This window comes from Limulus polyphemus, unplaced genomic scaffold, assembly GCF_000517525.1.
Source record: "Limulus polyphemus unplaced genomic scaffold, Limulus_polyphemus-2.1.2 Scaffold2240, whole genome shotgun sequence".
NCBI lineage: Eukaryota > Metazoa > Arthropoda > Merostomata > Xiphosura > Limulidae > Limulus > Limulus polyphemus.
Window position 1 is genome coordinate 66,079 of NW_013667850.1, and position 13,964 is coordinate 80,042.

At 32.9% G+C, this 13,964-nt stretch overlaps 1 long non-coding RNA gene across 1 annotated transcript; it reads right to left on the reverse strand.

Moving 5' to 3' along the window:
- Positions 1–6,450: 6,450 nt before the first annotated feature.
- On the reverse strand, positions 6,451–8,588 carry LOC106466376. The gene is made up of 4 exons (XR_001291260.2): positions 8,537–8,588; positions 7,730–7,888; positions 7,150–7,273; positions 6,451–6,673 (listed from the first exon to the last, which is right to left on the reverse strand). It is a non-coding gene; the product is annotated as an uncharacterized LOC106466376 (long non-coding RNA).
- Between the last annotated feature and the right edge of the window lie 5,376 nt (positions 8,589–13,964).

Sequence of the window (13,964 nt, forward strand, 5' to 3'; positions counted from 1 at the left end):
ATGACTAGCTGCCTTCCCTCTAGTCTTACACTGCTAAATTAGGGACGGCTAGCGCAGATAGCCCTCGTGTAGCTTTGCGCGAAATTCCAAAACAAACAAACAAACTTGCCCCCTTATGTTTCATTTATGATATTCTACTTTGACAAGTATATACGATAGGCTGTAACTCAGTGTAATTATGTTGGACTTGAAATATTTTCTCAGGAACTTTTTTATTGTTATCATAGTTATCTTACAGATTTTGTTTGTACTTTCTTCAAAGATATGATATTTGATAACACTTGGTTAAAGTATCTTTCTCTATTGTATCTCAGAATGTTTCGTTGATAACTTTGACTTATTTGTTAATTATAGATTGAACAATAAGTTTATTTACTCTTGTCAACATTGATCAAATGAATTAGCGAGTTACAAGAATAATGTGCTGGAGTAAGATCGTCGATTTCACACCATTCTTTCTTCATTAGTTGTAAATTAGTGTACACTTGTTTATTGTATCTATTAATAAGCTTTGGTTTGATCTATTTATTCAGTTACTTTTCATTATGAACTACAGTATTTAAGTAAGTAAAATGTTTCAGTAAGCTTGTTAAATATATGATTTTATATACATATAATAACTGTTTTACATGGGTTATGATGGAATATGAGTTTAACGATTTAAACTTGCAATTAAAATGTATGTTGTGATCGGATTCAATCATGTTATGTTAACATTTGTTATGTTAATTTTGACATTTTGTTATACTCATGTCACTGACAATCTTGAAACACTTGGTTCATAATTAAAAGAGTAAGTGTTAATTAAGATGGAATCGTTTTATGACATATAAACTGGTAAATTAACTGGTGAATTAGCATTAAGTGTTCTTTTTTTTATGACAAATAATTATAAATGATTTAAGAAATTAGTGTCAAGTGTCCGTTTTTTGATGATTTAATTATAAATGAATTAATTATTAATTAATGGTTTAATTAAGGAGTGTTAAGCATCCTTTTTAGGACGAATTAATTAACTATCGAATTAGTGATTAATTGTATTCTTGTTGAAACGTGTATTGTATGAGTCATGGCTGCCCAGAAACAAGTTATCTGGTAACTGGTGTGATTTTTATGGACACACTGGGTATAATCGTGAACATTATAAATTCTGGTGTTGTTTTGGGGTGATTTTAATGTAATTTTTAAAATTTGCCTAGACTATTACCGATCGAAATCGTATGTAATTTAATGCATGTTGTCAATGCTAAAATCTTGTATTTATCAACCACCCAGGGGTTTTGGTGCCACTGTGTCGACACGTGAGAATGTTTTTACTAATTATTGTAATCTTGCTTTTGATGTCATTTGTTATGGTATTTTAGATCTTTATGCGCTGTCTTTGTCCTTTGTTCTTTCTGATATTCCGCCTAAGTTTATTACTATTCAGAAAAAGGCTAATTAACGTTGACACTATGAATAGTTTTACCTATGCGTTGACTAAACTTCATTGGAGCTATATTATATATATAGAAAATACGATGTTGATTTGGCTCTTCTCTTTTTTGCAAGCTGCATAACTAATGTTTTCTGTTTATTAAAGCTGTTAAATTGAATAACGCGAGATATCCACCTTGGATGATCTTGAGTTTATTACGCATTAGTTAGCGTAAACAATGACTTTATCGTCGCTTTAAAAGAACAGATAAGCTTTTGACTTATAATAAAAATTTGGAGCTTAAGGTGCTTGCTAAATGTCAGGTTCCTGATCACAAGGCCAGATATTTTGATTATTATTTGGCAGGATGAGAACTCTCATCACACATGGTGATCCATTAGTAAACAAATAGGTGGGGACTAGAAAAGTAAAGCTAAGATTACACGCATTTATAATAACATGGGTCCCTGTGTTACTGATCCTGATAGTACTGCTGATACTTTTAACAATTATTTCTCTAGGTAAGGGGTTACTCCTACTGGCATTAAATGTCAGTTTAAACCCGGAGCTCAGTCTCTTTTATCTTGTTCCTGAAACTAAGACTGAAATTCGTGCTACCATTAAAGCACTTTCAAGTGCTTCACCTGCTGGATGGGATGATGTATTAACCTCAATAGTTAAGTCTACTTGTGATCCTATTATTTACCTCTTAATTGTACCTGTTAATAATGTATGTGTTACTGACAAATTTCCAAGGGTGGTGATCTTGACCGGGTGGAGAATTATCGGCCTATTTCAATCTTGTCTGCGTTTGCTCGTATTGTTGAGCGCATTTTCTACTATCGTATTATTAATAAACAAATAAGATCCTAAGTAATTCTTACTTTGGTTTTAGTAAACCTAATCTGCTGGAAAGTGTCGATTGGTAATAACCACAAAGCTATTTAACGGTTGTGAGGCCAAGAGATCTGTTTTAGTTTGTGTGCCAGATATTTATTTGTTTTTTTGTTTTAATTTTGCGCAAAGCTACACGAGGGTTATCTGCGCTAGCCATCCCTAATTTAGCAGTGTTATACTAGAGGGAAGGCAGCTAGTCATCACCACCCACCGCCAACTCTTGGGCTATTCTTTTGCCAACGAATAGTGGGATTGACCGTCACATTATAACGCCCCCACGCCTGCAAGGGCGAGCATGTTCGGTGTGACGGGGATTCGAACCCGCGACCCTCAGATTGCGAGTCGAGAGCCCTAACCACTTGGCCATACCGGGCCCTGTGCTAGATATTGCCAAAGCACTTGACAGTGTAAATCATGCAGTGTTGCTTTATAAGTATACTAATTATGGCCCACGTGGTATTATTTATAATATTCATAAAACCGATCTGATTAATTGGCATTGTTACATTACACTTATTGGTTTAAAGTACCTTCTCCGTAGTCTTCTTTGTGGGGTTCCTCAAGGCTCAATCCATGGGCCTCTCTTGGTCATTGTTTATGTAAACAATTTACTTGCTGTATGTCCCAGTGGCACATGTAATTTGTATGCTGACGATACGACTCTTATTGAGCCTGTTGCTGGTTGTTTTAGAATTGCGAACAATGTGTTGTTATCTATTGCAACTTTGCTTCTTGACAACAGCCTGGTTTTGAATATTAGTAAGTGTCAACATATGATTATATCTAGAGAGCTGGTAAATGATGATTTGAGTTTTAATGGTATCCTTCTGGCCAAAGCCGAGTTGGTAAAGGTTCTGGGAGTGATTATTCAAAACAATCTTAGATGGAACGAACACATTGTATTGATCTATATCATGACTAGATGTAGGAGAGTTTTCGATTGGGTGCACTATCAGATCTATACTTTTCTATACTTGAATGCCTTATAATTTAAGTGTTTAGGGCTCACACTTTGGTGCGTTAACGCCGATCTGGCTATTACAAAAATGGCTTTTAGGGCTTATGCTGGGGCTTCCTTACCAAACATACGTTTCTAATAAATTCAAGAAACGCGGTCTGTTCATTATTTATCAGGCCTGGGATTCATCTGGGTTCTTAAAGATGTCAACATTTCTAAACCTAATCTGAATTTGTTCTAGTGAATGTGTATATTGCTCTCGTCACTATAATCCTTTTACTTGCAAGAAGTTCTTCAGTTTTAGATTCTAAGTATTTTTATTACTTGGTTCCTATTATTTTAAATCGTTTGAGTGTAGATTATTGGTCCACCAATAGTCTTACATTATTTAAATTAAAAGTCTGTAATTATGTTTTAGAAACATTTTCTATATTTGATTTAACTAGTCTGTAACTCATTTTCTTTTTGATTACTTATCCTTTTGATTGTAACTTTGTAAGTAAAAGAAAGAAAAAAAACTCTTATTAGTTTTTAGTACGTTACTTTTTTCAGGTTAGTTTGATGAGATCCATTTCAATGAAATGAACATGGAACACGTTTTATTATCAAATTTGTCCTCCGATGGGACAGCGGTAAGTCTACGAATTTACAACACTAAAATTAGATGTTCGATCCCCCTCGGTGAACACAAGAGATAGCCCGATATAGCTTTGCTATAAAACATACACATTAGAAATTTTAGAATTAGTATTGTTTTGTTTTTTTAATTATGCACAAAGCTACACAAGGGCTATCTGTGCTCTGCCCACCACAGGTATCGAAACCCGGTTTCTAGCGTTGTAAGTCCGCAGACATACCGCTTTGCCACTGGGGGGCTTAGAATTAGTACAACTCCAATTTATTTTTGAGTTTTACTAACTAAATGAGATATGTTAATCAGGTAGATATGTAACGCTGATAAATGTGCACATCACCAAAACTAGACCCCAGTTTTCCTTATGAAGCTTCGCATGAGTAGTAACTGAAGCAAACAAATTGATCAATTTGTAGCATTCATTTAGCACATAGATAGGTAGTTTAAGCAGGTGTGCGTTTACATGTAAACTAACAGTTGGTAAAAAAAATGGATATGTTACGTTTGTTCAGCGGTAGTTATTGTGCATCATGTAAAACTGATATTCTTGTTGGTAAGCATTAACTCAACAAATCATACAAGTTAAAATCTCTATAAATCATGTTATTTTGTACTTTCATCTTCTAAATACAAAAACAAACATTTTTGACAAATTATAAAAAGAAATCTATTTAAATTATAATTGCATTAAACCGTAATTTTCAGGTATTAATTAAACTGCCACTGAGGTGAAGAACTATTGGCTTGTAGTTGAAGTATATGTGGTATTTGGTATTAAGCAATTAACAGAGGATTCGAAGGATTTAATCAGCAGTTGAGTAGTTGAGAACTGTAATACCAGAAAAACCACAAGAAATTTAATAAGCCAAGTTAAGATAACGAATTACGCAAATTCTGGACTTTTATACGAAACAAGAAGACATATTTATACGAATTGCCAATCAGCTTTCTATTTTTGCATGAAACATAACCGAGATGAAACAAGCCTGTTACACTTTGGTCGTATTTGTTTTTAAACCTCACCTTCACTTAAAGTACTAACATTTCATTATTAGTTACGTATGTAGAGTATGAACCAATCATAAGCTGCCAAGTTGTATAACGCTTAAAGATCGACAAACTTTTGATTTCTTTACGTACTGTTAAGACTAACAGTAAATTCTAAGAAATTGTGAGTGACAGAAACTAAAAAAGAATGTGTAATAATCTGTCACATACACCATATCTTCCATATCCAGTGCAGACGAGGCCTTTCGCCAAATACCAAGGCTCATCAGAACGTCTAAAATACGGGAGATTCAGTAGTGGCCTAGGTTAGGGTGTATATTTGTGGCAATTACAGACCACAGAAGGAAGACAGCCAGGTTAGGGTGTATATTTGTAGCAATTACCGACCACAAAAGGAAGACAGCCAGGTACGAAATGCTAAGTATTCAGAAGGATGGGGATCTGAACAATTTTGGCTACTTGCCGTACGCCAAAGCGTCACATGTATAAAACAAAACAGCGTTCTATGTGATGATTTCGGTCATGTCAGTACGCACATATTATTGCGAATGCATTCGCATTCTGAAAAGGGGAAAGGGGCATTTTCGTCATAACATTTGTGGAATTTGTGAAAAGAGTGGTTTCGCACACCCGATTTAGTCCGGAAAGTCTGATTGTCCTTGCTCCATCTTTGAAATCGAAAATATAACTACGTGAATAGCAAATGAAGTTTAACTATTGTTGAACTGACGAACTATACACTGTTGTAACTTAGACATAAGTAAAATCCTACTTATAAAATTTTGTCAATGCAAGCTTGAAATTTTTATAGACCTTTGTCTCATCTTATTACAGTTATTTCTCGTCTAATATAAAATGATGTCTGTACGGTTTAATATATTTTGCATGGAAATATACAGCGTGTGTATTGGGTGTTTGATTTTTGCTCAAAAACCCAGGTGAATTATAGGATGAGTTGAACATATATTAAGCCTGCGAACAGATGAGATGGAAAATCTATACTTCTAGGAAATGTGTCCGTTTGTTTGTTGTTTTGTGTGTAAACGAAAACTACACAATAGGCTATCTGCACTTTGCCCGCCACTGATATCGAACCTCGATTTTTTGCGTTATATGCTCACAGTCTTATCGGTGACCCACAGGGGGTAATATGAAATATATTTCCGGTAGATTGTGAAAATTAGCGTAACAGATTTTTCATTTAAAATGCACACAGAAATATATTTTTTTTATATAAATTTGTATAATGATTTCTTCTATGTCATGAGACAAGTTTTTTAATATAATATATTGTATTCTATACAACAGTGTTCGACCAAAATGTGTAATTTTTTGTTTTGTTTTATTGATATAAACATTTTCGGAAATAATAACTCTAATAAAATATAAAATACTATAGATAATTTCAGCAGAAATTAGTTTAAAACTATAAACATGTATGATATTTCTACAAGACTCGAGTTTTTTCTACTGAATGATTTTAAGAGAAGGACATGAACGCTCGTTCAGGATGAAAAACAAAAGATAAAACACTCGTATTCTTCAATGCTTGATATATTTATTATAATACCCAACTATTACAACAACCAAGATAGTACAGAAAGTCTTTAAGATTGTCTTTGTGCACAAAGAAGAAATAGTGATTAAAGAACGTGTTTCATTGAACACAAATATACAAATATGTTAAACCTCTGAAAAGGTTTAAAAACCATAAAAGTCGTTCGTTCCAAGGTTTCATCAACATCGATCAGGTGGACAACTGAAGAAGAAATGGTCTGTGTTAAAGTGATCCGATATCCACATTTACGTCGAAACAAAACAAAATTATTAATCACAGAACTTTAAGCATTTTTCTCCAAATCAAAGTTACACGATTATTCGCTCATATATCAAGTCATCAAAAGCCCAATGGTCTGGTTGTGTGTTTTAGAGCAAAGCTACAAAATAGGCTATCTACTCTCTGTCGACCACAGGGTATCGAGCCCCGGATTTTTACGTTGTCCGTAAACGTACTGCTTAACAGACTAGTTGGGTTGAAAGAGCAAAGTAAACGAAACGTAGTAAGTCAACAAATCTAAACTCCAAATTGACCTCTTACACCTGCGCGATGTTATACTTTCATATACGGAAAAAATATTAGATTAGTAGAGTAATTCCAAATTACAATGCGCCAGTTCTTTAAAGTAATTATCTTACAACACATGTACATTTTTTATTTAAGGCAATGCAACTTACTTTCTCTGAATTCCAAATTTCTTACTCGTCATCGTCGTCTTCTATATCGTCTTGTCGTGAAAACAACGCTTCTTCTGGAATGGCTCTTACATCATACCCACGGTCACGGAACTCACGTACTTCACTATACAGAAGCATCGTAAACAGATCTTTTTGAAATGATAATTTACATAAAAATGTCAGTTGTGAGACTGTAAATATCCCTTAAGTTCTAAAAAGCAACAGCTTAAGCTTTATGTGAACATCCCTCACTATGGCCCAGCTTGCAAATACAAAACGAAAACTTAACTTTATATATGCAAGCCACTCAAAAGAACGGAAGTTAAGGCCAGGCTAAGTATTTGATTTTAAAATTTTAACCAAATACGAATCTTTAAATTCAAGACTCAGAGACTGGTTGTTTTCTTACTTAAAATTACCATGATTTTTATAAGATTTAATGTAATAGATTCAGACGTCATTCATATAATTTTTCAAAGAATCAGACGGATTTGATTTATCCAAAAATGTTGATCTTTACTAACGCAATCACTTGTTATAGTGACGGTTAAAAATAATCAGAATTTTAAAATCAGCTCACTTTCTCTTCCCTCGACATTTGCGATAGCAAAATCCCCTGTAACACACTCTAAAGCACCATCTCCTAGCCTTGGCCTCTTCCACCATCACAGCCAATACCATCATCAGGCACAGAGCAACTACAAGCTTCCTCATGGTGGCGTTGTAGATGAAAGTTTACCTAAAATATTTCCAACAAACAATGATAGCCGGTTTGTCTAAAGCTCGATCTAAGTGATTTTATTATAAGTATTTGATTTCAAAATTGAAATCCTTGAATAAATATAATCCGGGTTTTCATATTCAAAGCTCTTATCTGCAATTATTTCAATATCACGATATGGTTCAACTTGTGAATAGTTTTTAACCAGATTAAAGCTTGTAAAACTTTGTAAAACTTTATGGTCTTAAATATTTAACAAAATTTTGCTTGAATCTGATTAGTAGTTAAATAAAAAATGTTTATCGGATAAATGTTAGATCTTGTATACATTTAACTTCAATGAATTTCAGTTTTTAAACTGTAAATCTACATTATGTATCACCAACTGCTTATAGAACTCATTCTGAGTATAACATTACACTTCATAATATATCATGCTTAGATAATATAATTGGTTTCTTAATAGTGTGTCTGAAAGAATCCCTTTCTTAGCTATAAATGGACTTATATATAAAACAAAATTTCCAGTTCTTCTAACTAATTAATTCCGCGACTATATTTCACTTACTTTAGAATATTCCCGGAGAGTGTCTTATTCTAGAATTACTAGCATATTTTTTGAATATTTGAAGTAAATATAATTATATGTAAAGATAGCACACTTACTACGAAACACAATGTCCAAATTGCTGAGGCGATGTTAGTTAAGAGGTCGTGCCTTGGCAGCCTAAACCATTACTTTTATACCTGTAACATCCTCATTATTTCCAGGATATCGAGACCCCTGTTCCGGAAATTCATCTTAGGTTAGGATAGCATCTCAGACTTGGAGGTGTTGAGAAACACCATTCTTATCTTGGTCACATGCATCCTCTTTATTATTTCCACTGATAAAGGAATGATACCTAAGCCTAACAGATTTCCGCCGTCCAGCGGCACACAGGAAATAGCTGTTTTTCTGTATCAAGAAAGAAAAAAAACCTCTATACTAGGAACTTTTTGTGAAGCCTCAAGTATTGTGATAACATTCAACTTCTGTATAAAATTCTGTATAACTCTGTACTATATATATGTATATATACACACACATATACAGTGACAGTGTTATACAATTGTTGCATTTTTAAGGTATAATAAAACTGTAGTTGTTCTTTTATCTCACTTTTGAAAATAGGGTTAAAAATTTAGAGTTTAATACCTAATTCTCAGAAAGTTAGCATAAAAACTATTATGTATAGATTGGCCGAATGTTAATAGATAAATAAAAATACTATCCGAAAACTAGAGGAAAAGGCTCGAATTATAAAACGTTTCTTGACGAGTTGGATGTGAAAGTTACTTTGCATTTTGGCGTTGTGGGTGCGTTATAAGAGTAACGATCAAATCCCACTTTTCGTCAGACAAAAGTAGTTCAGGAGTTGGCGTTGTTAACTAGCAGTTTTCACTCTCGCCTATGAGTTCAAAATTTGGGTCAACTATCATAGCTAGTCCCCGAGTAGCTGTGCGCGAATGTGCTAAAACATATTCCTCATAATTATTAGCCATTCAAGCCCTTCATAGCTGTAACCATTCTGTCAGGCACTTCACTTTAGTGACGAATGTCACCACATGATTAAAATTTGCAAGTAGGAAAGTACTCGCACATTCAAAGATCAACTTATTTCAAGACAACGAATAAATTATTTTTTGTAGAACTTAGCTGTTTGTTGTATTAACAATTTATATTTTCAAGTAGCCTATTTGTACGGTAGTATCAAGTGTGATAAACAGGTAGGATGAGACCAGGGTAGATTAAAAATGCTCAGAAAACTTATAAAAATGTAGCATTGATTATGAGCATACAATAGTTTTAAGTCTTATGTGATATTTCTGCTTTTGCATTAATAGTCGAAAGATAAAATCTACTGCTGAATCTGATAGTTTCTGGTTGTTAGTGGTTAAGTTTGTTGTCAATTTTTAAATCGTAAGCACGTAGATTGTTTTTGTGATATGTGTTCATTCTATTTATATTGTAAATTACATTATTTGTTCACCACAGAGCCGTAACTAAAAGTTTGAAAAGACAATTATGAATAAAAATCATGTAAAGAATTGTTTTTAAACTTGGTATGTGTACTAAAGAAGTAAAATAATAATAATAATAGCGATGTTAGCCAGAATAAGTAAGTAATTTGTCGTCGCTCTTGTGATGAACCTCGTGACACAAGCTAATGTACGAGTTCAGGTTAATGCCAAGTGAATCGTTACGAGTATTTCAAAACTTATGTAAGAATTACACGATACATCATGACACGGTTTATACATATATAAAACATTTACTGTACTTTTAAACAAATTTTAACAGTATTTGATGGTACTATTAAAATCCATGTTAATTGAACTATAGATTTAAGTGTTTTGAAATATTTATATTATTTCCAGTAAAAGTTATCAGTGTATTAGTGCACAGTTATTATTAGCTTTTAGTTGAACAGAGCAATATCTACATATTTTCTTTTTCGAACGTCTTTGATCTGTCTTACAATTATACGAAGACAATATATTTTATTTTACTCTTTGAAATCTTCTAAAGTAATCGATTAACTCGTATCCCGGCACTTGACGTTTTCGCTTACGATAACAACGAACCTGATGTTGAACAGTAGAAAAAAAAAAGTTTAAGTTGGTTTTTATTTGAGCCATGAAAGGAATTATTTTATCTGAGACAAATAATGACTAGACAAATTTTCTTTCCAGTCCGCTCATAATTTGACGTCCATGCCTCTTTACTTTTATATTTTACAACCAGTGACCAGCGTTTATTTTTTGGTATATATTCTGTCAAGTAATCCAGAAGTTTTTAAAATGAAAATGTTGACAGCTTATATTAAACAGTCTTTTTGTGGAGTACTTTTATGTCCAATATTAGGCTAAATAATGAAAGGTAAGATTAAGAAATAAATGCCATTCGCCAGCCTCAATTTTTCAAAAACGTAGGATGAAAACAGATCTTATTTTTTAGAGGCCTGATACAATTTCATGCCAATTATTGAATGTGTAAAATGAATTAGAAAACAAAAACGTCATCAAAACATTTACGCTCATATTGATAGTAAACACCTGACAATTTAATGCTACAAAAAACATTTGTGTACATTAAATAGTTGTTTATGAAAAAGTGAGTTTTTAACATTGAGCATTTACACAAGCGCCAATGAGTTTTGAATTGTTACACAATCCTTTCATGGTTTAGAGGTAAACTTTGGAGCTTATAACCATTAGTTGAAAAACTTACTTAGTTAAAATTACAGAACACTGATTTGTAACTGATGATTTTTATATAATTGATGATCTACCTATAAAGTGTAAATGAAAGATAATCCATGTTATGGTAACAATTTCAAAATCCACGTGAGGAAATATTTGTTTGGAAATAGTCAAAGAATAATCTATTGATTTATAATTAAAGGTTCTTTTACGACTATAAGTGTCAAGTTTTGTTCGGTATTGTTCATTTGTGAAAATGTGTTTGATGGTTTGTTAAGATAATAAGTTTTAAGAGTCTCTTCGTTACTTCCATCAACATTGGAATAATACGTGAGCCTAACTGGCTGCTGCTGTCCAGCAACACAGGGCGAGGATGCTGTTTTCTAGGTATCTCTCTCAAACAACCCAAATTCATTAACGATTTTACTTTCAACCTTTTGTGAAGCCTCAGCTATGTCGATAACGTACAATTTATGTGAGAAATGACAACTGGAAACTGAAATGGTAAAAACTGTCTCATAATATTAACTAGTTGTGTTAAAACAGAGAAAGGTGAAGGCCCAGTTCTATAAACATACGCGGGGCGGATTGATCCACCGGGACACGGGAAATTATCCCGTTGGACCGGTGACGCCTGGGCCAGTGGGGTAATAACGTGGTTATACTGTCCCAGTAGCAACTGACTAAACTACAGTACATCTCTCTCTCTATATATATATATATATATGTATATCATCCTTATTTTTTTAGTTATATATATATATGTATATCGTCCTGAGTATTTTTCCGGGCCGTTTTAGGTTTCCAATCCGTTCCTGAACATACGGTGACAATATTCGGTAACTGTTATTTGTGTTGAATTTACAGGATATCATTCATTCGTGATATTATTTTATAACTTTGCTATTTGAAAATAGGCTTACATATTCCAAATTTAACTCACACATCATGATGTTCAAGTGACAAAGTGAAGCTTTTTATTATGGCTAGAGCTATAGGCTGTATCAATCAGAATAGATCCATAACGGCCAGCATTTGGGAAGATTGGAGTCAGAGATTTTAAAAGAGATTGTACTTCTTCGAAATATAAATCTTCCAATCACGGGTAATAAAGGCCACAACTTATGTTGTCTACTAGCCTGCAACTTAACATAATATTATGTTTAGGGACAGTAAAGGACCTATTGGTACATTGAGGTTTCCCATCCTCTAAACTAAACTAAAACTATTAAATAAATGTTTAAAAATCTTATAGCCAGCCATTATCATTCAAATATTTATTAATTCTTCCCTTAAATTAACTGCTTTCTTCCATCCAACCACTCTTCTATTCAATTTGCTAACTTATCTCCACACCTATAGAGACAATTTTTTTACAAACCATTTATGTGGCATCTTGTCAAATGTTTTTTTGCAAAACGGAATTAGTAATTATTATTGTTTCATCATAAATTTAAATATGAAATTATTGAACTTTTCATTTTCTTTACAATGCAAGTCTTTTGCTCACTGTCCTTCCACCCTGCTCCCCCCAGTGGCACAGCGGTATGTCTGCGGACTTATAACGCTAGAAACCGGGTTTCGATACCCGTGGTGGGCAGAGCACAGATAGCCCAATGGGTAGCTTTGTGCTTATTTACAAACAAACAAACTTTCCACCCTACCTCCGAAAATTACCCTGGCTACGGCACTGGTAATTTAGGTAAACTCCCAGTTTAAAAACTGACATTCAATTTAATTCAATTTATCCTAGAAAATAGAATATTCTTGTAATTATGTGTCGCTTAACTCGTGAGCTTTTCTTCTTTAACTGGTAACCAGTGTCAAGTAAAATTATTTCCAAGCATTTGTTAGGCAATTAACAGCTTATCTGAAATACAACATGACAACTGTAAACACATACTTGTGTTTTTTTTAACGTAAAACTCCGGGATCACCTTTTGTCAAATTTCATCTATTTAAGTATTAGGTAACGAAAACTAGGTGGTGATATCAGTCAGAGTTATAAAATAATCGTCGTTAGTAAATAATCCTGTAGATTACGTAAAAGTAATAAAAATTGTATTTATTACGTTTTTTTGTGTCATTTGCAATGCTCTTTACCAACATTTGAACACTTTATTAAATATTCAAATCTAGATGAAAATTATCATTATTATAGAAATTCTATGAATCATAGTTTCCCATTTTCTAACTTCTAAGATGAACTAGTTAATATATTGAGTCAGAATAATACATGTATTGATTTATTGAAATTATCATGTCTTCCACGTAATCATGATTTTATGAATTAAACGAAAGGATTATGACCCATATATATATTTTTACCATGTCTTCAAGTGATCATTATATATAGACATAAATATTTTAACCAATGCATTTCCTGCCAGGTTTCATGTGTTATCATTCACATCCGCGTGTGCTGTTAAAACCGAATTTCAGCACCGGCTTTTGTGTACTGTTTCGGCATGGGATTGATTTCACTCAGTCAACGTATGGAATCTTTTGATACTGAAATACAGCATATTAATGTGTTTTGAAAGTAAAGTATACATTGAGACATGAATATTTACTTATTATAGCATAAAATAAATCAGTATACTAATAATTATATTAATAGGACGTTTGCAAATGTTTTTTTTTAACAAACACAAGTAGAATATCGTTCAAATCACAAACTTTAATTGGTTATTTTTACACTAATGGCTTTCTTACTCAAATAACTCCTAGAATTATTATATATATATATGATGCAACATATCATTTACCTATATTTATATCAGTAAATGTACATAATATAAAGAAAAATGTTATAAAATGTAAGTTGAGAGATATTGGTTTGTTATGA